General features: G+C 42.5%; 2 long non-coding RNA genes across 2 annotated transcripts in view; one reads left to right on the forward strand and one right to left on the reverse strand.

Moving 5' to 3' along the window:
- Positions 1-518: 518 nt before the first annotated feature.
- The window catches only part of LOC134472641 (uncharacterized), a 36,649-nt gene continuing 13,604 nt past the window's right edge, over positions 519-23,563 (reverse strand). The window contains exons 3-4 of the long non-coding RNA XR_010042534.1: positions 15,566-15,668; positions 519-3,329 (exon numbers count right to left, since the gene is read on the reverse strand). This is a non-coding gene — a long non-coding RNA (uncharacterized LOC134472641). The remainder of the gene's footprint in view (positions 3,330-15,565; positions 15,669-23,563) is intronic.
- Positions 4,148-14,892, forward strand: LOC134472640 (uncharacterized). The gene is made up of 3 exons (XR_010042533.1): positions 4,148-4,403; positions 6,202-6,512; positions 9,959-14,892. It is a non-coding gene; the product is annotated as an uncharacterized LOC134472640 (long non-coding RNA).

The raw sequence follows: 23,563 nt of genomic DNA on the forward strand, positions 1-23,563 counted from the left end.
ATCCCTCAACTTCCCTGATTGAAGAAGGTTCCTAGGCATAATCTAGTCCTCCCACAAAAACCAACCTAGTCTAGTCTAAGTGCCTGGAAGCTGGGCAGGTCCTTAACCACTGGGGGCAATGATCTTAAGTTCTCCTGGAGCTTGGGATGGTGCGCAGACACTCACCTCTAGTCGCCCAGTTTCCAGGATTGATAGAGGATCACTGAGGGTGGTCCAGGCAGGCCCGGAAACTGCAGAGCCCAGTGGAGAGTGGATGGAAGTTGGGTGGTTCCTTGACCACTGGGAGTGATGATCTTAAACTCTCCTGGGACTCAGATGGTGCACAGACTCTCACCTCCTGCAACCCAGTTCCCTGGATTCAGAGATGTTCCCAGTTAGGCCCAGAACCTGCAGAGCCCAGCTGAGTGTTCCTTGACTGGTTCAAGCCTAGTTCCTTCACCGCTGGGAGCAATGATCTTACACTCTCCCTGAGCTCAATGTAAGTTAATTATTATTGTTTTTAGTGTTAATAATATGTGTCTTAGTTATTTTTTCTGGTCGCTGAGACAAAATACCTGATGTCCAAAGTTGGGAAAGGAAAGGTTTATTTCTTGCAGTTTTTGGAGGTTTTAGTCCATACTCAGTTGGCTCAAGGCAGGGAGGCATGGTAGGACTACAGTTCATGGTGGCTGCAAACAGCAAGGCAGAAACTAGCAAGAAAGCGAAAGATATACCTTATTCCTGCCACTGCATTGTATTCTGGCTCTATCCTTATGTGAGTGTAGCACTGACACCGTCAATCTAAGCGCTAGACAATGAACCAATGACAAATACATAATGCAAATGCATGAGGCCTGGGGGACACCGACATAAACCATGACAATACGCATATGTATATCTTCATCGTATGCCTGCATCTATGGAGAACCCAGAAAGACCTTCTTGCTGGTATTTGCACATGATATCTCTGGAAAGACAGATTCTTCTAACCTTGAAGACTTCTGTTCTGCAGAATGTCTGGGGTCTGAGAAAAGGAAAGAGTGTGAGGATGTGTTAGGAGTCCCGATGTAAGTGTGCCAGGAAAAGGGAAATCAGTAGAGACATCTATTTAAATGGTGGCTTTGGAGACTGTGCAGAGCTAGTGAGAAAAATCTCTGGTACAATCACAGTTTTTTTTTTAAGCAGGAACTTGAACTTTAAGATATTGATGGCAACACAAATTAATATGTACTTTGATTTAAGAAAATCCAATTAAAAACGAAACCAAACCTGGACTGTGGATGTTAAGATCTATGGAATAATATGTGTGAATCTACTGCACGCATTCAGAATTACTGTCTGGCTAGAAATGGATCTGGTATTCACGATGCTGGACGCTGCTGGCCCAGGGAACCCCTGGACACCTGCGGGTATCAGGCCTACAATGTATGTGGAAGTCCTGTGAGACAATCAGAGAGAGCCACAGTGGGACAGAAGGCTGAGAAAACAAAGAAAAGTCCCTGTGCACAGTAAACTATTACCTTTTGTAGCCTGATCATAAAAACCACATGATTTACTCAATGAAGATTTAATTTTTGAGGTTCAGGTTTCTGGGACACCTGTCTGGCCTGTCCAGCTGATGGTAAGCAAATGACTTCCTCCATCTGAGCTCCTGGTTTATCTCTGTATCCTCATCATGTATTTCAGTTCTCTCTGGACTCCTGTGGTGTCCTGTGAGCGGTGATGTTCACATGTGCGCTGTTACCTGCTATCTTACAATATGTGCAGCATCACTCTTCAGAATTTTGAAGGCTAATTGGAGATGAGGGTGGGAAGGGAGAGCAGGAGTAGGAGCTACTTTCTGCTCCATCGTTCAGCACCTCAGAACTGAAATGCTGGCAGGGGGAGGACAGTTGTACTTTTCCCTATAACATGTCCTGGTGCTGGCATTACACGATGGGAGCTGGAGGTGCCCGCAGTGGGAGCCCCTGAAGTAACAAGAACTTCCTCTATGTTAAGAATTTGTTGATGTGAAAAGCTCCCGTCTAACACTGCTACCAATGCAGCACTTGGCTCTGTTTTTCAAAAACCTCTGTGGGCTCTCAGTGGCCAGGAAGGATCTGAAACAGATTTGAAGTGACTTGTGAGAAATTTTCAAGATGTTCCACCTTTTAGGAGATCCAGTAAATGGTAAATATCATTAAAATCAATCATGCTGAACAAACATACCCATGCAATTTAAACTGAATTGTCAGTTTTGCATAATAAAAGGTTAAAATTATGTGTTGCAAGAGGAATAAATTCACCCTGATTACTTGACTCGAAATTAAATTAAAGGCTGGATGCCTCTACTTTTTAATATGCTTTTCATTGTCATATCCAAGCCATATTTCTTTAAAGCAAGTAATATAAATTTGCTATCTCTGGCATCCTTTCTATTACCAAAGTACACAATATTTCTTCACTGTGATTTAGTTTCTGGGTGACAATAATTGATCCATCTTGCTATCACTGAAGGTTGCCCTCTCTCAGATTCATATAGAGAATATATGTTTCTACACAGTTTTACTTTTTTCCTTTAATGGTTGGTGACTCTACTTGCCACAGTAGCAAATGCTACAAATAGTGCTCTGTCTCCCCTCATCTACCAGATCCTCTGAAGGAAAGCAGTCAAGGACGAGGGTCTTGGTTTTGTTTTGGTTGGGGGCTAGGTCTGGCAGCTCTATACCAGAGTGCTTCTGTAGTTTGCAGATACTTAGCTGGCTAGGTCCCCACCGCTCTTCTTTCTCCCTTCCTCCTCTGCTTACTCCAGCCTTTCAGGGTGTACCAGAGCCCGTCCCTGAGCTTTGCCCACCTGCCCCTGCCCTTCTGGAAGAGCTGAATGAATGCACAGGGTTCTCCCTGTGGTGGGGTCCATCTCTAGCCTGATGTGGCTGTTACCTTCTCACTCCTTGGCTTCAGTCTTTGCCAAATAATTCCTATGTTTATCACGTCCATGTGCTCAGTTCTTTGCTAAAAGTGGCAGAGGAATTCAGCTGGTCTTTTGGAATCTATTTTTCATGATGATAGATAGCCAAAGCACAGAGGGCGAAGCTAAAAGAAGGAATAATTAAAAGGCCGTCTCTCTAAGGCTGGGTTCTCAATGTATAAGGACTTCTCAGTGAACAAATCTTGCTCCCAGTGCTACACTCAAATCGTATTGCATGTCTCAGACCATCCAGAGAGAGGTTTCAAGCCCCGATTTCTTATTACTGAGTCATTGTTTCATTAAATGAGTTGGACTCAATAAAGAAGAAGCAGAGCAATTATTTTCTTTCCCTGTGCTAAGCTGAACGGTGCTTCTTGGCTTCTAGATGAAATCCAGGCAGGCCCTGTGGAAATAACAAATAGCCTCATTTATCACATACTAAACATGTCCAGTTCAATCCCAAACTCAAATTTGTCATATAATTTACCCTCCTTCCTGCTCACTAGGTTGGGCCTAATACAAGTTTAGGAGCCAGCAGTGCCATAAGAGCGTGTATGGCACTGCTGGCTTTTAAACTTGTGTTAGGAGCTACAGAAGGTGAGAGGAAGATCAGGAAGATGCAAGAATGGGCCCATTCGGCTTGTCACCATTACAGCTGGGTGTCAGGATGAGTCTTTCTCATGCGCGGCACTTTTGTGGGTGCTTTGGAGTGGACCCTTGACATTTCATTTAACATCATGAGAATCTCCATCCTCTACTTTTAAAGTGGTAAGTACTGCAGTTTGGATACTAAATGTCTCCCAAAGGCCAGGCATTAGAGGGTTGGGCCAAAGCCTGTGGTGCTACTGGGATATGATGGGACATTTGGGAGGCAGGGCTAGGGAGAGAAAGTTAGGTCACTGGGGACCTTAGAAGGGGATACAGGGATCCTGAGCCCTTTCTTTGTCTATCTCTCTGCTTCCTAACCATCGTGGTGTGAGCAGTTTCCTCCACCACATGTTCCTAGTGTTCTATCTCAGGCCCAAAGCAAGAGGCACCCAATCACAGACTAACACCTGTGAAACCATGGGCCAAAATAAACATTCCTTCTTGCAAATTGTTTTTCTCAGATATTTTATCACGGGAGTGGAAGGCTGACTAACAAAGTCTCTCTGGCTCTCTGCCTTCTCTCTGCCAACCCTGGTACAATCCATGTTGGGCACTTGTCTTAGCCACTCTTCTCACTCCTGGCACAGAATATTTGACATCTGCAATGTAAAGGAGGAGAGATTCATTTTGGCTCACAGTCCAGAAGTTTCAGTTCATGTTTGGCAGGTTTAAAACAGCAACAGCATGGCAACAAGACCTGGATGGAGGAAAGCTGCTCTCCTCACAGCAGCCAGGAAACAGAGAGAAAGGAGGAGCTGGAGAGGGAGATGGAGTCTTCAGGCCACTCCCCAGCTGACAAGCTTCCTCCAACGAGGCCCCACTCCTAAAAGTAAGTCAGTTATATCAACCCCATGGTTCAGTCCTCTTCCAAACCCCTGCCTATGAGTGCATGAGTCTCTCGGGGGATTTCTAGATATAAACCATAACAGTACCTTTGCCTCTCAAACTCTGTCTCTTACTGCTGTTTATAAGGGTAGTTCCAACCACAATTATTCTGAGGGGCTTTACAAATGGAGAGCAGATTTTAGAGTAGATCTGTACCTATCCATTTCTGAGCCACACAGATAAAAATCGCTGAATGGTCTCTGAAGCCCTAGTCACTGTGAAGTTAGAAGGGAACAGATTCCTTTCCCTGCTCCCATACCAGGTTAGAGAGTGAAGGTGGTGAGGATCCTGATTTTACCCAATCCTCAAACTGATCTTTGCCACAAGACTTCTCTTTTAAATCCCTCGACTTCTCTTTTAAACCCTTAAGGTGGGAGGTAGAATGGGTTTTGGACTCCTTACCCTCTTTGCTGGCCCCACAGACATGATCTAGCGCTCTATTTAAGATAGTTCTCAGCTTTTTTTTATTTTAAAAAGCAAAACAGAAAAAAGGATAGAAATGATACAGAATTTCAAGAACATAGGAAACTAACACTTGTTAATAAATTGCATATTGTTATCTTAGAAGTAATTGTTCAGGTTACAAGATTTAGGCATGAAAAAAATGATCAAACAAACAACAAAAGCACACACTTCCTTTTGATGAACAGAGATAAGTAATATAGTTACCTATCATGTATATATATTTATGTATATATGCATATATATGTGTGTGTATTATATGTAGTTCTCAGCTTTGAAGGCCTGACTCAAATCTCAGTTCAGGAAAAGTATCATCCTGCTACTGCCTTACAGTCACAATTTAGGAAACCGCTATAGAAGTCAGGCAATGCTGAAATGTTCTTCTTAATAGCAGGACAGCTTCTAGAAATCTAACTATGCTAAATTTTGTTTGTTTTATGCCTAGATTTATTTCCTGGGGAAGAGTGGGAACAATGTGAGGGGTACTGTTTGGAATGCCATCTGAGTGCTCTGAGGGAGCACGTGGCCTGATGAGACGTGTTCCTTATGTTCTAAGAATGGAGCCTGCAAAGAGTGAAATGTGCATTTGAAATGTACCCACAAGGAAACAGCCAAGGAAAAGTGGTTGCCTGAGTCTTTTCTCTGTTGCTATTGCAGATACATGGCACTAGGTCATTTATTAAATTGGTCTGTTTTATGTCACAGTTTTGAAAGCCACAGCTGGTGAGAGCACTGTGCTACTTTAACTTACGGAGGAAAGTGGAAGGGCAAGTGGCGCGTACAGAAGAGAACTCTACTAGCCAGATTCCACTAGCTAACCTATTTCAGAAGGAAAGGCACTATTTATCCAGGGGTGCTCCATGCCTATGACTTATCACTTCCAAGGGTCTGACTTCCCAACACTACTGCACTGAAGAATTAAATTTCCAACATGTGAATTATAGGGGATGCACTCAAATCACAGCAGTAGGATATGAAACACTGAATCCCGGAATCGTAGCAAGCATTCTTGGCAAATGAAAGGGAAAGGTCCTCAGGGGACATATATAAGTGTGTGTTAAGCTGGGTGCTGCAACGACATGAACATGAACTAGAAGATCACCACAAGCAGAGCCATATGCAAAGGAGGAGCCTGCAAGAGGGAACGTGAAGGCCAAAGGAGAGCAGAAGCTGACGAATCAGCAAGAGCTCTGCTGTGGGCTGGGCTCCCATCCGGGGCACTTATTGAATTTGTCAGATTATCCCAGTTCTCAGCTAATATGATCATCTCTGTTTTGCAGATACAGAAATACAAGTGCAGAGAGTTAAAGCAACTTCTTGAAAGTCAGATGGTTAACGACTAAGTCAGAATTCCAAGTCAGGCATCCAAGCTCCAGAAATGCTACTCAACCACTGTTTTCCATTAATTCATCCATTTTGATGAATTCTACCAGGATCTCTGACCCTTTGAGAGTTTTGTTCATGGTTGCAATTCTGACATGTGGGTCAATATGTGGCCTATAGGACATGCTCCAAGTTTATGAAGCTAGAAGAATGTAATAAAAGTAGAACAAGACTCCTCTGTTTTATTTTTCCTTGTGGATAATGAGCGGTAAGTATACTTTCACATTCTAGAGAAATAGACCAACCATAACCACTTTGAATCCTACCAGAAGAGGCGGAGTGCAACATAGGTCTAAGAGCACTTACCTACTGTATGCATAGGACGTACAGAAATCCCTTCCTGAACTTCATCATACAAAGTTTATATTTGTAATCCCAAGAGAAAGTTATTGTAATTCCAATAAGTTAATTCCAATCAATCTAATTCCATGGTGAAAAAAAGACACAAATATATGTCTAAAATGGTAGGGAGCCCAGAGGGTCCTAAGCCCAGTCAGAATAATGGCTATTAGGAACAAAGACCTTGAACCAGGGCCACAGCCAGGTTTTATTAATTCACAAATAGAAGAGTGGCTCAGGGATGAGGTCTCAGGGACTGAGATAAAGGTGAAAATATATGAGTGCTGTGAGCTTGGCTAGGTTGGAGTCCTGAAATCACCTCTGCAATATGCAGAGAAAGAGAGAGAGAGAGAGAGAGAGAGAGAGAGAGAGAGAGAGAGAGAGAGGAAAAAGAATAATCTGCATATCACAGATTGGGGCAGTATTTAGTGTTTTGGGGTCATTGCTTCAGTTTTAATGTGTAATCATCATACTCTGAAATGTCACAGCTTTTCTTGAAGCTGAATTTCAGCTGACAGTGTGGTGTCACTGCATCGAGGTGGTCCTCTACAGGAAGGAGAGAAGAAAGATTCTTTGTGTAGCAGTAGAGATAGCACCATAGCTCTTCTCCTTCCTCTTCCTGCAAATCCCGCTATAGTCATTAAGAAAAATGAAGAAGGGCTTCTGAAGACCTATTGGATTTCTATTTGTTTTTCAGAAAGGGAAGTTGGTACCTCACTTGCTGGCCACAGGCTGGCTAAGCTACACAAACTCAGGAGCCTTCCCAATTCTGTGGCCAACTGGGTCATAAAAGAGTCCCTGGGAGAGTTCAGATGTAGTTGTGGCAAACGTCCTGACTCTCCACAGAAGGAGGAGTCTGAAGGCAGGGAACTGGCTGGCACTCACACAGTTGAGAGAGGTAGGCAGGCAACTGAGTGTTGTTAGCATCCTGTGCATAGAACTGTGAGGGCTGTGCTTGGAGGCTTGGAGGCCGGGAACTCAGCAGTAGCCAGGGAGGGCGGAGTTGCATCCCAGGAGGCCAGCTGAAAGTACAGCACCTCTGTGGGGACGGTGTCCAGAAATATACACCGATTGTGAAGTTTTGTGTTGGGGACTGAAGGGCAGGGAGTGATGACAGGGAGTGACATCCCTAAAAAATCTACATAAGGGCTCCATGAGAAATGTCCAAGTGTGTATACTGGTCATGAGAGACAGCATCACAAATTGAGAGAAAAACACAATTAGCAGAGCATGGCCCTAGTCCTAGAGAAGCCAGAAATAGCAGACAGTGACGAAGGGACAGGAAGGTGGAGCAGGTATAACCCGGACTAGGGTGGCAGGTGGGAGATGCTTCTGTTGAATGACAAGGTGAAGGTTTGATTTGATTAAATTGGCCTTTCTAACATTTGAAGGGGACCAGAACTCTGCAAGATCTGCCCATAGCCTGGTGAGCGGAGAGCTGGCTGAATGGGTTTCAGGCCAAAGTGGGAGAAAAACAGAGCAAGTTCCTTACTTCCCCCCCCAAACCCAGCCTGCTAGGTAAACTGTTACACAAAAAAGGCAGACGCACAGGAGGCTGGGTGGCAGATGGCAGGATGCTAAGAGATAATGCATTTCCCCAACCCATGACATGCTTTCAAAAAACATTTTAATGCTTCTTAAATCAAATGCCATCTAAATTCAAGGACACATATATTATTTTTCAGTAATACTGTTTTTAAACTAGTCTTTATACTGCATTTTAAGACTGAGATTATTTTCTAAGGATACAGCCCTTGGGAGAGCCTTCATTTTACTTGTACAACTTCTGGCTGCGGGTCACTCTCTGACCTTTCTTCTCAGGGAAGCTGTGTTGGCCAGTCAAGGTGAGGGTGTCATGAAAATCCTAGGGTAGGAGTGAGTGGGGTTGGTGGAAGCAATGGGACATTGGGAACTCACATCCAAATTCTCAACAACGCTGGTCCCCTGAGGTTTAGGAATCCTGCACAGTACAGGATAGAAAGATAGGTAATACCACCAGGGGACCCGTGTGGACAAAATAGAAACTATCTGTCTCCTGGAAGGTGACTTTTGCATGTGAATTTTCCTCTGCCTAGTTCAGCAGCAAAATTACTGTGATCTGAAAGAACTTAGAAACAGACCCTAGAATTCTTACCACCTGTTATAGTCAGAGGTTGTGCAGAGAACAATTAGAATCAGGACATGGAACTTATAATATTATTTTTATGATGGTCACCCAGAGTTAACACAAGAAAATGCAGGAAATCTATCTGCAACACCAAGGACATAAAATGTTTAGTCAAAGGCCTGAATCCCACAGCAATGTCCCACATGAGTCCAGATAAAAACCCTGCATTTTCCTGTGTTAACTTCCGGTGACTATTATGCAAATATTATAAACTCCAAGTCCTAATCCTACTTGTTCTCTGTGTACAACCCCTGACTACACACATGGCAAGACTAAAATGTAAGGATCTCCTGTAATTCCAGTGTACTCTTCATTTTTCCATTGTCCTATTCTTCTAAAAACTGTGTTCTCCTTTGTTTCATCTTTGCAATCCACTCTTCCAATGGAGCCTTCTTCTTGGCCAAGTGTTTTAAATTATTCTACTGGCTCTTTGCTCTAAATTTCCAATGTAGATCTGGTCAAAAGTTCTCTAAAGTGACTATGCTACCATCCCAACAGTAGACTGTGCTGAAATTTTTCTGCCACCAGGTAACATCTCTAAAACAAAGAAAATGAAGACCAACTTTCAGCTAAAGCACAGTGTACTACCTGGACTCCAGCAGCCACTGCAGTCTTTCCCAACAGAAGCCTCCCAGGCTTCATCTTAACTGGCAGCATTTCCATCAGCACTCTGATTTTTCAGGTTCTGACCAGAGTCTCTAAAATCGTAAACAGCATACAGGGCTGTCTCTTTGGTCAGTCTCTCAAAAACTTTCCAAATTAATTTCCAAGGCTCTTACGTCACATGACCAAGCAACAACACACCAATAACCCCACTCTCCCAGTACCAATTTTTGTTGTAGTCAGGGGTTGTACAGAGAATAATTAGAATCAGGACATGGAGTTTATTTTTGTGATGGTCAATCAGAGTTAACACAAGAAAATGCAGGAAATCTATCCACAACACCAAAGACATAGAATATTTAGCCAATCCTACAGCGATGTCCCACCTGAGGAAAGTTTCCAGCATAAATAGAGATGTGGAGAAGGAGAAGCTATTGCATTGAGGCCTTGAGGCATTGTGGGTTCACCTGTGAGTTGCTATTTGAGCCATTGGTTCTCCTGGAGAAGCTCTGGTCCTCACATCGAACATTTCTTCCTGGCTCCAGAAGGATACACCTGTGCCACTTGGTCTCCAGGATGAACTCGTCACATTGGCTTCCTGGCATGTACTGGACTGTGCTTGTTGGAGGAGCCTCCATTGCACTGAGGATGGCTGTGGTGCTTTTCCTGAGCCCTTGTCTTTGTTGTGAGTGTGACTTCTTGGCTCCAGCTTGGAACCCTCATCCCACCAGCACAGTTCCTTCATCCCACTGGCATGGACTTCCTAGTTTCCACTCCTGACCTTTGGGCCTTCCCAGCATGGATCCATAAAAGAGATTGGTGTGAGTCCTTCTTGTGGGCTCTGGACCTCCAGTTGGACTCGTGGGAGGCATTGTCATGAGCTCTGGGTTTTCATCTGGACTCATGTGGGACATTGCTGTGGGGTTTAGGCCCTTGGCTAAATATTCTATGTCTTTGGTGTTGCAGATAGATTTCCTGCATTTTCTTGTGTTAACTCTGGGTGACCATCATAAAAATAATATTATAAACTCCATGTCCTGATTCTAATTTTTCTCTGTACAACTCCTGAGTACAATTTTGAGATGTTGCGGAAAATGAAATCTTCCAATTTTACAAAGAAAACTGGAGACTGGGGATGTAGTGCAGTGGTAAAGTGTGCAAGGCCTTGGGTTTCAATACCCAGTGCTACAAAATAAAGAATCAAACAAAGAAACAAACAAACAGGAAAATAGAGTATTATTCTTTCCTGGTAAACTGGTAGGACCCAGTAATATTGGTAGCCTAGCATATAAAGGGAATTTACACATAGAAAAAATAATCCTTTAAAAATAGACTTACATATACAAGTTGTATGAAATATGGTTTGGTAATACCATTAGTGAATGTAGACCTTTAATGAGAATAATACACTCTGGGGTATTAATGTTTTGTTAAAGTGGAAAGCACATCTATGTATTGCTTTTATTGTTTTATTGTATTGCATAAAATTCTTATAATGTGAAGCAATAGAAGAAATATTCTTAGATTTTGCATTTTTTGCTGAGGCCATGGCTATCTGGATTGATAATGTAAACATGGTCTAATCAAAAACTATGGTGAATGCTTAAATGTAAAAATTTATTAGAGTAAAAGACATTGTTATTAATTCCTCTCAAAATATTTCCCCTCTCTTTAAAAGTACTTCTTCAGAAAGTGGTAAGAACAATAGAAGTGTGTTGAAAGCTGGAGAGAGTAGATATTATGAAAGGGAATTAATGGCAATACATCCTTTATTGTTAATACATTTTTAAAATATAAAATTCACTATGCAGTATATTTTGATCATACCATGTATATGATCTTTACTTGGAACTAAGGATCATTTCATCTGTTGTTTATGGAGAACAATGATTGGAAGAGCATTTCCTATTTCTGTGATGGGAGTGGGTGTTTTACACTGGGAGTGTTTCTTTGCATTCTCATAGCTTTTCTGGTGAGGTATATTATGGATACCACCATCACTGCAAAATTTCAATAACATTCTAAGTATCTTCAGATCACTCTTGGTGTCACTTTTGGTGTATTGTTTTAGCTAAGCTGCCTGACTTCTTTTAAGAGATAATATGTTATAGCATTTAGTCTCTCAATCAACTTACCCAGTGAACATGGTCCAGCTTATTAATATTCCCCTTAAAATGTGTTTAGATCTGGGTTGTCTGCCAAAAGCCTCGTGAGTATGGAAAGTGACTAGATCATGAGAGTGCTCAGTGGATAACTCACTGAGGAGTTCAGCAGCTGAGAGAGCTGTCAGAGGCAGGGCCTGGTTAGTGGCCAGTCACTGTACATCTCCCGCCCTGGCTCCTTATCACTCTGCTTCCAAGACATGAGCAGTTTTCCTCCACCCAGGCCCTTCTACCACATGTACTGTTTCTGCCTTTGAGCCTGCTGACTATGGACTGAAACTTTTAAAATTGTGAGCCAAAAGAAACCTCTCCCAGCCAATTGGCCAGCCTGCCCCGAGGGAGGAGAGCTCACTATGGCCACAAACTGAAGAGTCACTTGGTCACCTGCGCAGCCTCGGACACTTCCCCTGCCTTGGCCCCATGCTCTTCAGCCTGGGCTTGCAGGGCTCGCAGAGGCCTTGAGTTGGAGGAAGACAGTGGCAGCCAGGGCACTGGGCCTAAAGATTGCTCCTTAGAAGAGAGAGAAGAACTTTTGGACATTCCTCAAAGAAAATGGAAACTTACTGATGACAATAAGAGGCTGAACTACAAAACTGAAGAAATGATGACAGATATTGATAATCTAATTTCAATGGAAGAGAACAAAACTACTCAGAAGAACAAAAGAAAGCCATGGGAAGAAACAAATTCAACATGGACTCCAAAAAGGGAATTTAGTTTCTAGTAGAAAGTGACCTGCTACAGAGCTCCACAGAAGACATCACCCTATCCCTCCATAAAGGAAAAGGCCTAAGTAAGATGGTCACTGGGGACTACCTGGGTGAGAAGGATGAAGGTCATCAAAGCCTGCAAGATAGGAGCGGGCCACCAGGTGGAGGAGGGAAGGCACATGGCGTATCGCATCTCGGCCCCATGCCCTGAGGAGAAGGAGGAGTCGATGAAACCCATCAAAGCAAGCATAAGCATGGATCCTTTCCATGATGTGTTGGCGATAAGGAAAAGCAGGATTGCCGAAATGAAAGAGAGCATGCTACCTCAGCAGGTAAACTGAAGATCTGAGTAGACCTGACTCGGGGTAGCACATGGGGCTGCACCTCCCCAGGCTGCAGTTCCCTGGAACCACTTGTGGCCCGGACTGCACACCTTGAAAGCCTGTGCTGCTTGTGGCTTGTATCATTGGCAGCTGTGTTTCCTCCTGTTGACACCTGGCTCCTGTGGGAGAAACCAGAAGCCAGAGCCTTTCTGCTGTGGCTACAGCAGTGGAGGGACATTCTCAAGGGCAACCGCCTGGTCCTGACACTCACCTGCCCACCGTGACAGTGTCAGTGACCATTTGAGAAGACATTGTTTTATATCAAAATAGGAAAGGAAAAGCTACTACTTTTTCTCAGAGATATTGGATTATAGCTTTCATATTCCTCTTTATACCCTGAAATTGTAATGCAAGATACAGCTATAAATATAACTCTTGGACACAAGTATATATTGTACACTGAAATACATGTATGAGGAGGGGTGGAGAAGAGAGAAAGAAAGAGCCCCTCCCAAAGGGAGTGCTTATCTTACGTAATGACCAAACGTACAAGGAACTAGGAACAGTCCATTACCTTTCTCTTGTAATAACATAATCTGAAACGTGAGCGCCCCTTGTGAGTGGAAGACACAAGCCATGGCTGAAGATGTGTGGCGTGTAGAGTTTTCTGTGGAGTGGAGGGGCCCAAATCTGAAGTGGGGTAGACTTTGAGAGGTTCTCTGTATTCCTGTGCAAAACCCAAGTCCAGGAATGAAAACCTCAGACTGCATGCTCTTAGTATTTTGTTCTGATAGCAGAAATAAATCTTCCCATGAGCTGCCTTGAAATAGAGACTGTGCAGCCACGGGTCCTTTGCCTCAGGATGGCTGACCTTGGGGTGTAGCTTTACATCATACCAGACCACAGAGGCTTCAAGGTTGAATCTTTCCATCATGCATTAGATTGATGATTTTTTATTTTTTAAATTTTTTTTTTTGTACGGGAGAAGTATTGACAATCAGACTCAGGACCCCAGGTTTGCCAGGCAGGTGGCTGTGCCACTGAGCTACATACCAGGCCCAAGACTGGTATACATGCAACTTGGCCCCTCCTCTGCCATGCACAACCTTCCTGGACCCAGACCAACCATGATGCCTCCACACTGCAGGCCAGCCTTGGGCCAACTCCGATTAAGCTACAGCAGTGTTGGGCCAGCATTTCACACAAGGATGAGCCATGTCCTTTCTCCTGATGTTGTAATCCCAGTCTAACCTAGGAGCATGGTGCTTTCTGTCTGAAAGTATCAAGAGAAGTGGTACTGACTCTTCCATCACCATGGAAGCTTCCATCACACCAGCCAGCTGGCTGTGAGCCAGCTCTCCTCGATGGCTGTTTACCCAGGATCAGCCGAAGGCCCTGGTGCTCAGAAGCTTGAGTAACTTGCCCTCAAAACAGTATTATATAAAATCACTTAATTCCCGGGTTTCTTGTGACACTATAAACCCTAAAACATCTGCTATCATGCTGACTGGGCCAGCTAGGTAGGCTACTGACTGTGTACCTGGCTTCCACCTGGCTGCCTAGAAATGGGACCGGTCCCCTCCCACCACTACAGGGGCAGAGAGTCTCAACCATGCTCACCTACTTCTCACCTGAGGGCCTACGCTCAGTCTGGAGTTACCAGTCCTAACTCTGGCCAAAGACAAAGTTTCTTCCAGAGACTAAGGGCAGTAGCCCGTTGTGAGGAAGAGCCTCACAGGGAAAATGGTGGCTTCCTAGCTCCTCTAGCTGTCTTGCTGGGCCCCAGTTATCATTTGAGATTCATTTGCATTGACCCTGGACCCACACAAGCTAGCATAACTTCAGGATTCTGTAAGAGTGTTAAGTAGTTTGATGTGGCATCACATGGGATCAAAGTAGGAGCCATTCATCCTGAAGCAGCATTTAAAATGCTTCATATAAAGCAATGCCTATTTTCAAAGTTACAAATGCATATATCTGATGTGCACTGATGTGCTTTGCTGAGAGTTAGGTCGGAAACCACAGGTTGGGATTTCTTGTTTTCTTAAATTTGCCTTAGAAAACATTTCTATTCACCTAAATATAGTTAATACGTAAATAATGTGTATATATATTGACTTCTGGAGTGTTTTTTTATTCCATGTGTATACCCCCTACATCTTGCATGAAGATCTTGTTGATACCAAACTATATATTGATATTTTATTGCAAAATGAATAGTAAAACTGAATGGTATGTGGCTGTGAAAACTTGCAAATAAATAAAAATCACTACATAAAAATCACATGGCGTGTTTAAAAAAAAAAAACTCTCTTCCTTTAAGTTGTATTTTCTTACAGTATTTTGCGCCAGCTACAAGAAAGTGACTAAGACAATGTGACATCTAATTATGAACTTCAATACCCCAGGGAAGGTTTAGCCACCTGGGAGTACAAGGTAATGACATCTAGACCTGATCTAGAAACTACTCTTCTGTTAAAACAGTCTAAACTCATACCTCAACTCTTACTGAGTTTGTAAACTATAGCTCTCACATCGTTTTAATTTGAGCTGCTGGTGGAACAAGTGACCGTAGTCTTGTCCCTATTGATCTTTTAGAAACTAATAGATGGCTACATTTTAAATTAACTTTTAACTTGAAGTTTAGTTAACGTAACAGCTAAAAGGGAGTTTTTAAACTGAAGCATATCGTTTTGCCTCAGTTCGGCCCAAGTCTCCTGCATTCTTTCAACAAAAACTTTACCTATGATACACTGGTTACCTGGTGGGTAGAATTCTGAGGTTGTGAAGTCGTAGTACTTACAGCTTACCATAGAATCTTTATCTTTTGGGAGAAATAAAGAATTTTAATCAGGCTGACCCTTCCCACACTGTCCGCGGATTTCCCACCCAGCATCAGTTGGCCACTCGGCACAGTCCAGAGCCGGGCAGCAAGCCTCCCCCGGGCCTCTGCTCACCAGCTCCCGATTGTGCTTATTCAGATGTGATGAGATTCACATGTTCTTAAAGTTCTTCAGTTCTCTCCACCCTCAGAAACTAGATCTTCAAACGCCTTCAGTCCTACAAAATGTCCCAGATTTACATGTCAGTTCTCATCTCTTTGATGTTGGTGACTTGAACTTTCCCCCCTTTCATTAATTCATCACTTGTACACAGGGAACAGTCAAGTATTTATTTTAGGGGCACAGCAGCAAAAGTTAATTTCTCATAGTGAGGAGAGCTGGTTTCTCCTTAAAAAAAAAAAACATATAGCTGTGTGACAGCAAGCCTTGCTATTTCTCCAAACCTTGGCTTCTTTCTCTGTCAACACGGGAGTGGGACTGGCAGCTCGAGTGTCCTGACCACAGAATTGGTAGAATGCTTCTTTCTATGTGCTGGAATACTGAAGCACTCTGGTTTGGGAGGCTTGCACAGAGGGGTCGAGACCCTCTTTAAGACAACAGCAGTACTTTGGATTCAAAGATAAGAGGGAAGAGAAGCCTTGGTAGAAGGGTTCCACTAGCTTGAAAAAAGCTCTGTGTTTAGGCGGATTCTGACTCCTGTAAAGACGGTCTGTGTACTCAACTTTGAACAGTTATACAGTAATTTAAAGTCACCTTATTATTATAATTAAAATAATTTCAAATTATGTTTGAATGCTATGTCCCCCATTTCAGAAAAAAAGCTTTTTGAAGGATGGGAAATTTGAGATACATTACATGTTTAGAAGAATGTCACACAGTGATAGAGAAATATCATTGAGGTTGAACAGTTATGAAGAGAACATCTGTATGATCACAGGGAGATCTTTTATAATAGACTTTAATTTTTAAATTCATTTAGGTCCACAGCAGAGTCAAACCAAAGCAAGCAAGATTTTCTCCATTCTCTGCCCATCTAACTCCAAAGCATCCTCCATTATCAACATCCCTCACCAGAGTGGTAGATTTGTTACAAATGATGAGCCTATTCTGACATATTGTCATCACCCCAAGTCCACAGAGTACATTGGGATTCACTCTTGGTGGTGTATCTTCCATAGATTTAGACCAACGAATGGTGGCTTGTCTCCAAAATTATGGGACTTTATCAAAACTGCTTAGCATACCTAGAGAGTTATACATCAAAGAGAATACACTGTACCCAGGATATCAGCTTAATGAAGCTGAGGGCACAGGCATGGCTTTGTCCAGCTGATTTCCCTCTTTCAGCCTGTAAGGTCTAAGTGACCACTGAGTGCTAGCTGGCCCTACTTTCCCTTGATTCCCAAGGAGCAAAGGTAGAAAATCTCTCTAAAGAAAGAATGAAGCCAGCATTTGGATCTAGCAGGGCTGCCTCTACCCTGCCAGGGTGGAGTGGGTATCAGCAAAGTCATTATAGATTTCAGATAGAAGCCCAGCTCTGCCATCTGTCCAGCTAAGCCTTGGGAAAAGCTAATTGTCTTCCTATCTATGAGCAAGAATCCAGGCTCCCGCCACCATGCACCAACCCCAGGTAAATGGTACTCAGAGTTTACTAGTAAGAGTTTATAGAGCAGCTGCCAAGGAAGGACAGTGTCCAAAGAGAAGAAGCCATGAGACTGAATCAGCAGGCATCAGGGTAGGAGAATCTCCTCTGTATACCACTGTACCCCTCTTCGCACCCCAAAAATGACTGCAAGGCCTCTTTGGTGCCCTGACCATCCAGCATGGCTGACTGGGAGTAATCTTTCCTCTCCACAGCCTCCTCCAAGCCAGCACTGTCAAACCCCTAAATTCTGTTCATGGACTCAGAAACCCAGATCCCCCAAAAGTTCATCTAATTAAAACAACTGAAATGAAAAAAATTGAAATGTAAGTTTCCTGTGCTCATCACACAGACTTCAAGCTAAGTTCTTCTAAGTTCATAGATGAATTTTGGTGAGTTCACAGCACAACACTTCCACAGAAGAACCAAACCTCATTCTGTCATCGTTACCAATGGTGATTCAGTGCCTTATTTTCCTACAATAACATTTAGCGTGCCATAAAGATTCTGAAGCTTTCTTTTTTTTTTTTTTTTCGTCTTTTTCATTTTTATCGGTACCAAGGATCGAACTCACAACCGCCTGCTTGCAAGGCAGGTGCTTATGCCGCTGAGCTAAATTCCCAGCCCCGCCATAAAGATTCTGAATTAATGTCAATCATCATAAAATGTTGTGGAAAAAGCAAAGGGCCTCTGTCTACTCCAGCTTCTGTGGCTGTCTTCATCAGTATTCCTCTCCAGGAAGGCAAAGTTGTCACCTACTCTCCGCTCCCATTGTCCCCTTTACTCAGCCTTGTCCTAAGATGCCAGTGGGCTCCTCTCCGCTCTCTTAACACCATCCGTAAGTTTGACAGGGCACAGGTTCAAAGCTTAGAGTAGTGCTGAAGGGTATGTCAGAGTCTACAGGACCTATATTGGGTGCCTTCCAGTCCCAGCAGGATTTAACACCCTGTGTGCCTCAGTTCTCTCATCTATGACAATGACAGGAAGGCTTCCATGGAATTAAATACATAAATACTATCTTGCCTGGCATGTTATAATCATTCTCTTATCACTCTTCTGAAGAGTTCATTAGGGCTGCTGGCCATTCTCCAGTGGAAATTTGTCAGGTTTCATCTCATTGCATCTATCCACAGTGTTTGACATAGAAGATTGCCTGGTCTCTAAAGTACTCTTTTGTGTGGTGTCCAGGTTAGGATAACTGAATGCCACAGCCATGCAATTTCAAAAGAAGAGGGGTATATTTAGTGCACAGTTCTGCAAGCCGAGAAGTCCAAGGGTATGGCCCTGACATCAGAGAATGCAGCATCAGCAATGGTGGGAGGCCCATTCCTGAGATCCCTGAAGCCCCAGAGACCCTGAGACTGACAATGGGCATGGAGGGGCTCTCTGGAGTCAGCAGGTCTTTCCGGTGTATCCATTCTCTAGGTTCCCACAAATCTCATTGATTCTAACTACATATTTGGGAATTTATAGTATCATCTGCTATTCCCAGTACAACATTTCCTACCCTCAAATAATTCCTTTCTAGGTACATTAAAAACTTCTTTGTTGCCTGTGGTCTTAAGGAATGAAATCTGCCATTCCAGAGATTAAATTTTTCACCCTACTGTGTAAATGAGATACTTGAATTTATATAAAGTGCTATGATTGCACTGAGGATGTGTCAGTTATTTACTTTTTAGTGTGAATTAGTTCACTCAGCTTCCCCCTCCAAATTCCTTATTGATACCAGCCTGAACTCAAGGGTGGGAGCTTTGAGATAGAAGAAAGATTGAGAGAGGTAAATGCTACAGTCAAGTCACCAGGGGAAAGAACAGTGAAGGTATTTTTCAAATACGTAGGCCTCAATATGATAGAGCCAAGTAGATACGGTTGGAGGTGGGATTAAATGTACATTTCTTCCAAATGAAAACCAGGCAGCATCCATATTGACTGCGGTCATTGTGTGAGGCCAGGAAAATCAACTCTCACGGCCCATTTCAGTGGAAAGGTTTGATGTTAATTCAGTTGAGCAGCTGGCACCCAAGGGAAACCTCTATATAAACGTTCTTCTAAACTTCTTTTTCTTTTCAGTCTTTGAAGGGTCTCAGTTTACAAGACTGTGTCAATACTCAAGCAATCCAAATGAAGCATCGAAGTGAACAGTTCTCTGAGGTCCAGAATTGGCAGAGATTCAGTAATGCACAGGCCTGGCCATCATTTGTCCTCCTCTTTCCTACTTGCATGGAAATTTTTATTAATTTGGAGAGTTGGCAGTTTATTTCCACAAATACTCATTCTTGTCTGCAAATAGCACTGTAGCCTCTTTGCTTTGACTTTGTAGTCAAAGAGATGAGCTTAGGAAGCATCTTTCTCCTTTGAGGATCAAGGGAGAAATCTTTTCCAGTGTACCACATGAATAAAACTACACACAGGATATGAGTTTCAGGCAAATCCACTCACGGAAACCAGAATGTTCATGAATTAGGGACATTACTTCTAATGCCTACTTGTGGATTCTCACTTATGTGAGGGTAACCTATTAGGCCAAAGAAACTTGAAGCAAAAATGATCAGCTGTATAGATGGCTTAGTGACCTCAAAAGCTTTTTTGGAATTCCAGAGGCTGTATACACTTGAAACTTCAGGCAACTTAAAGTGCAAATCCAGTCTTCCAATAACCTCTGCAAAATTGTAGCCAAGTAGTTGTCTGCCCTGTCATGGTAATTGGCCCTCATTGCTACTGAAATGATTGATCTATCCTTGGTTAACTTTGCCTGTCAAAATTTTTTATAACTGACAATAACTGGCATTCAAATTAATAATAAATTCAGTTTACAAAATTAAGTATGATTTTGACATTACAACATGGATAAATATAACTACTTGTAGTTTGGTTCTTATAAATCAGTGGTAGTTGTTGCTGATAAAAATGAAGTCTCATGTCCATGACAGTGGTCCTTAACTATGTATTACACACATCATGAGTCTTTCCAACAGGCAGAGTGATTTGACTTTGTTAAAAAATGGTTCTTCTAACAGCTACTGTATTAATCACTTTCTTATCAAAGAATATCAAAAGGTTGCAACTTAAAGGAAAAGAGTTTTATTTGGGCTCATGGTTTCAGGGGATTCATTCCATGATTGGCTGGCTCCAAGGTACAAAGAGCATAGTAAAAGGGTAAACCAGAGGAAGGCTGCTCAGCCCATGGCAACTCAGAAGCAAAGTGAGAAGGGAGGAGCCAGAGAGAAATAATGCCCTCCAAAGGTGTGCTCCCAGTGGTTTACTTCCTCCAGCTGGACTCCACCTCCTAACAGTACATTCAACTATGAACTCATCAATGGCTTAATATCCTAATGACTAGAGTGCCCCATGATCAAATCATCCTCCAAAATCTCCACATGAGACTTTTGAGGGGTATTTTAAATTTAAACCAAAACAGCTACCAGTGGCAGAGTGTTTACCATGAGGTGGGTATCATGTGATGGTGTCCCACGAAATGGAAGACATATACAGTATCTGTAGTAAAGCTGAAAATTGAATGCTGGTGGTTCTGATTTCCAAGCTCACATTTTACGCATGATGCCTACTCTTAAGTCTGACCCTATCTCTAGTCATTTGTTGTGGACCTTAATGCCTGGATTGGATTGAAGTGGATCAAGAGGGACTTTCAGCCAACCGTGGAACAGCTGAATGAGACCGACTCAAGGTCATTCACTTTCCATTTCTCGTAAGCCTTGTAAAAACATGAACCTCAACTATGAATGCCTAAAAGGGATCTCAGGAAAGCACTGTTCAATGATGCATCTCTTGAAACCTGTGATGTGTGCCTTTATTTTTCATATAATAATATTTATAGTAATAGTTATCACAGAACTTTAGAATTGGTTGGGACTTGGAAGATCATCTAATCCAGGCTTCTTCATGATCTACTTGTTGGATACATAGAATAGTCTCACAGAGAGGAAACTTAACATTTGTAAAATAATTAAATGAATAAATAGATAGATAGATAGATTAGATGTAAATAAATGTGAATAACAGGACCAGAATAGTTACTTTGGCTGTACAGCCCCTTTGAGAATGATAAAGAGAATTTGAAGCCAAGCCCTTGTCTTGGAAGGGTTTGAAAAGTAGAAAGATGAACAGTGTCAAATCAAACAGTTCTTTAGAGGCCCAGCTGGTAAATTAGGGGTCCAATTGGTAATTTATGGGAGCAGCTTCAAGAAGGGTGGCTCATCAACAGGCTTAGAATGGGTGAAAGCCGAGGAGGTTTGTTTCTAGGAATAAGAAATCACGTTTGCTCAGCCACATCAGCCACATGTGGCTGGCCTGTTCCCTGCTTCAGCATCATCCCAGAATGCAGGGCAGCTGTGGCTCAGGGAGGACCTTTTGCCCACAGACCCTAGTCCATCAAATTACTCCAACTAAAGAAAATTTAAAAGTAACATTTCATTGGAGCAAGCAATGTATTTTCAGTCTTCAGTGGAGAGTTAATAAAATCATTTCTTAAAACTTCATTTAAAATGGTTCAAGAGAGACTCTCAGCCAACCATAGAACAAGTGATATTTAAAAGAAGTGCTGTAAAATCTAAATTGTTTTGTCATTCTGGGGATGCTTACTTCCAAGTCTAGGTAAGATGCATGGGCTATGCCTAAGCTACCTCTACAAAGAAAGTCTAGAGCCTACTCAAGATGCAGCCTTGTTGAGAGCAAAAAGGTTTGCTTACACTCCTGAGTACACAAGGCATGCTGGGGGAAACAAGGCTTCTTCAGTGAGAGTAACATTCTTGATGGATTTCTGGGTCAGAAATTCTGGGCAAAAGTCCAATTAATCTCAGAAACCCTAACTGAGCAACATGGAGAAAAAAATAGGTAATGGTGATGGTTTGTTCTTGATGTTCTGTGCACCGAAAAGATTTGTCTCAACTTTCATCAATTTCCCACATCAACTTTTAAAAAATAAAGTGCAGAACTGGATAAAATAAACATTAATAAGTATGTTTAGGAAAGAGGAAAAACCGCTCCAGAACATGAGTTTGATTTTAGAAACGAATCTCTAGGTGCTGATGTGAATAATTTTCTAGTCTCTACTAGGACGCTTGGCTCCCTTGGATCCTTTTCCCCTCACCTCCTGCATGTGGAAGGAGAGGGTGGTCTCCTTCCCAGGAGATCCCAACTCCAGGGCTGGCTCTTGTTAAACCTAAGGAGAGACTCAGTAATGAGCAGTATAGCCTAAAACAGGATAAGAAGCAAGAGACCACAACTTTTCTACAGACCTAGCACTCAGGGTAGGAGATTCCTGCCTGTGCTAGAATTTGGATCTTGACTATCCCCAAAAGCCCAAGTTCTAAATATTTGGTCTCCAGCCTGTGTCATTACTGGGAGAAGTGGAACCATTAGGAGGCAGGGCCTAATGGGAGAAAGTTAGGTCATTGGGGTGTGCCCTTGCAGGGGATGTTGGAACCTAACACCTTCCTGTTTCTTTGCTTCCTGTTTATCCTCAAGATAAAAAGATCTCCTCAGCCAGATGGCACAGCATATTATACTGTGCCATCACATGCTCAAAAGCAACAGGACTAAGCAATTATAGATTGAAATTTGAACCTATGAGTTAAGATCAACTTTCCTTTTTATCAGTTGATTTATCTCACATTTCTTATAGTAATGCAAAGCTAATACAGCCTGTATGTGACTCTCTTACAGCATGGTGACCCATTGTTCTTTAATACAACAAATATAAATACTAGAGGATAATAAGTTACCTATGATAAATCTCTTCAAATTCCAGAAATTGAAATAAAGTTGTTAAATAATTAGAAGATCTTTGTGAACAATAGGACACTACAGGGAGGGCTAGCATAAGAATTTTTTAGTTTTTTTTTGGCTTTTTGAGACAGGGTCTTACTTATATAGTTCAGGCTGGCCTTTAACTCACTATGTAGCCCAGGATGACCACAACTCACGATTCTCCCAAGTGCTGGGATTATAGACATGTGCCATCCTACTCAGCTCAGATAAGATTTTAAGGGTTGGGAGAAACTGCAGGCACAGAAAATGTAAAATATTTCTCTGAATAGAATGCAGTGTGGTATATTTCAGAATGCATTGCTATTCCTGGCTCTGACTCACAATGTCTCTGGATTTGTATTTTTTGGGAAAGGATTTATTTAGTGGGGGAAGAGCACCTGAAGTTGTAGGGACTCCCAATCTGTATTTTTGTATTCCTTGATATTATAGTGTGGCAACAGGAATCAGGAAGTGTTATCCTCTGCAGTAAGAGTAGCTCTAATACTCTGAAGAATGGCATTAGCCAAACTTGGCAGTCCCACTAAAAGTGTGAGACATGGGGATTGTTCTCAGTGCTCTCTCATGGAGAAGAAACTTCAACTCATTCATTCAACCAGCATATTGGGCACCTACCATTGTCCACACCCCTTGGTAGATACTGGAGTTGCCATGATGACAGTTCATTCCCACATATCCCAAAG

Source organism: Cavia porcellus, unplaced genomic scaffold (assembly GCF_034190915.1).
Source record: "Cavia porcellus strain 051 isolate PalLab524CR breed Dunkin Hartley unplaced genomic scaffold, mCavPor4.1 scaffold_24, whole genome shotgun sequence".
In the NCBI taxonomy this organism is placed as follows: Eukaryota; Metazoa; Chordata; class Mammalia; order Rodentia; family Caviidae; genus Cavia; species Cavia porcellus.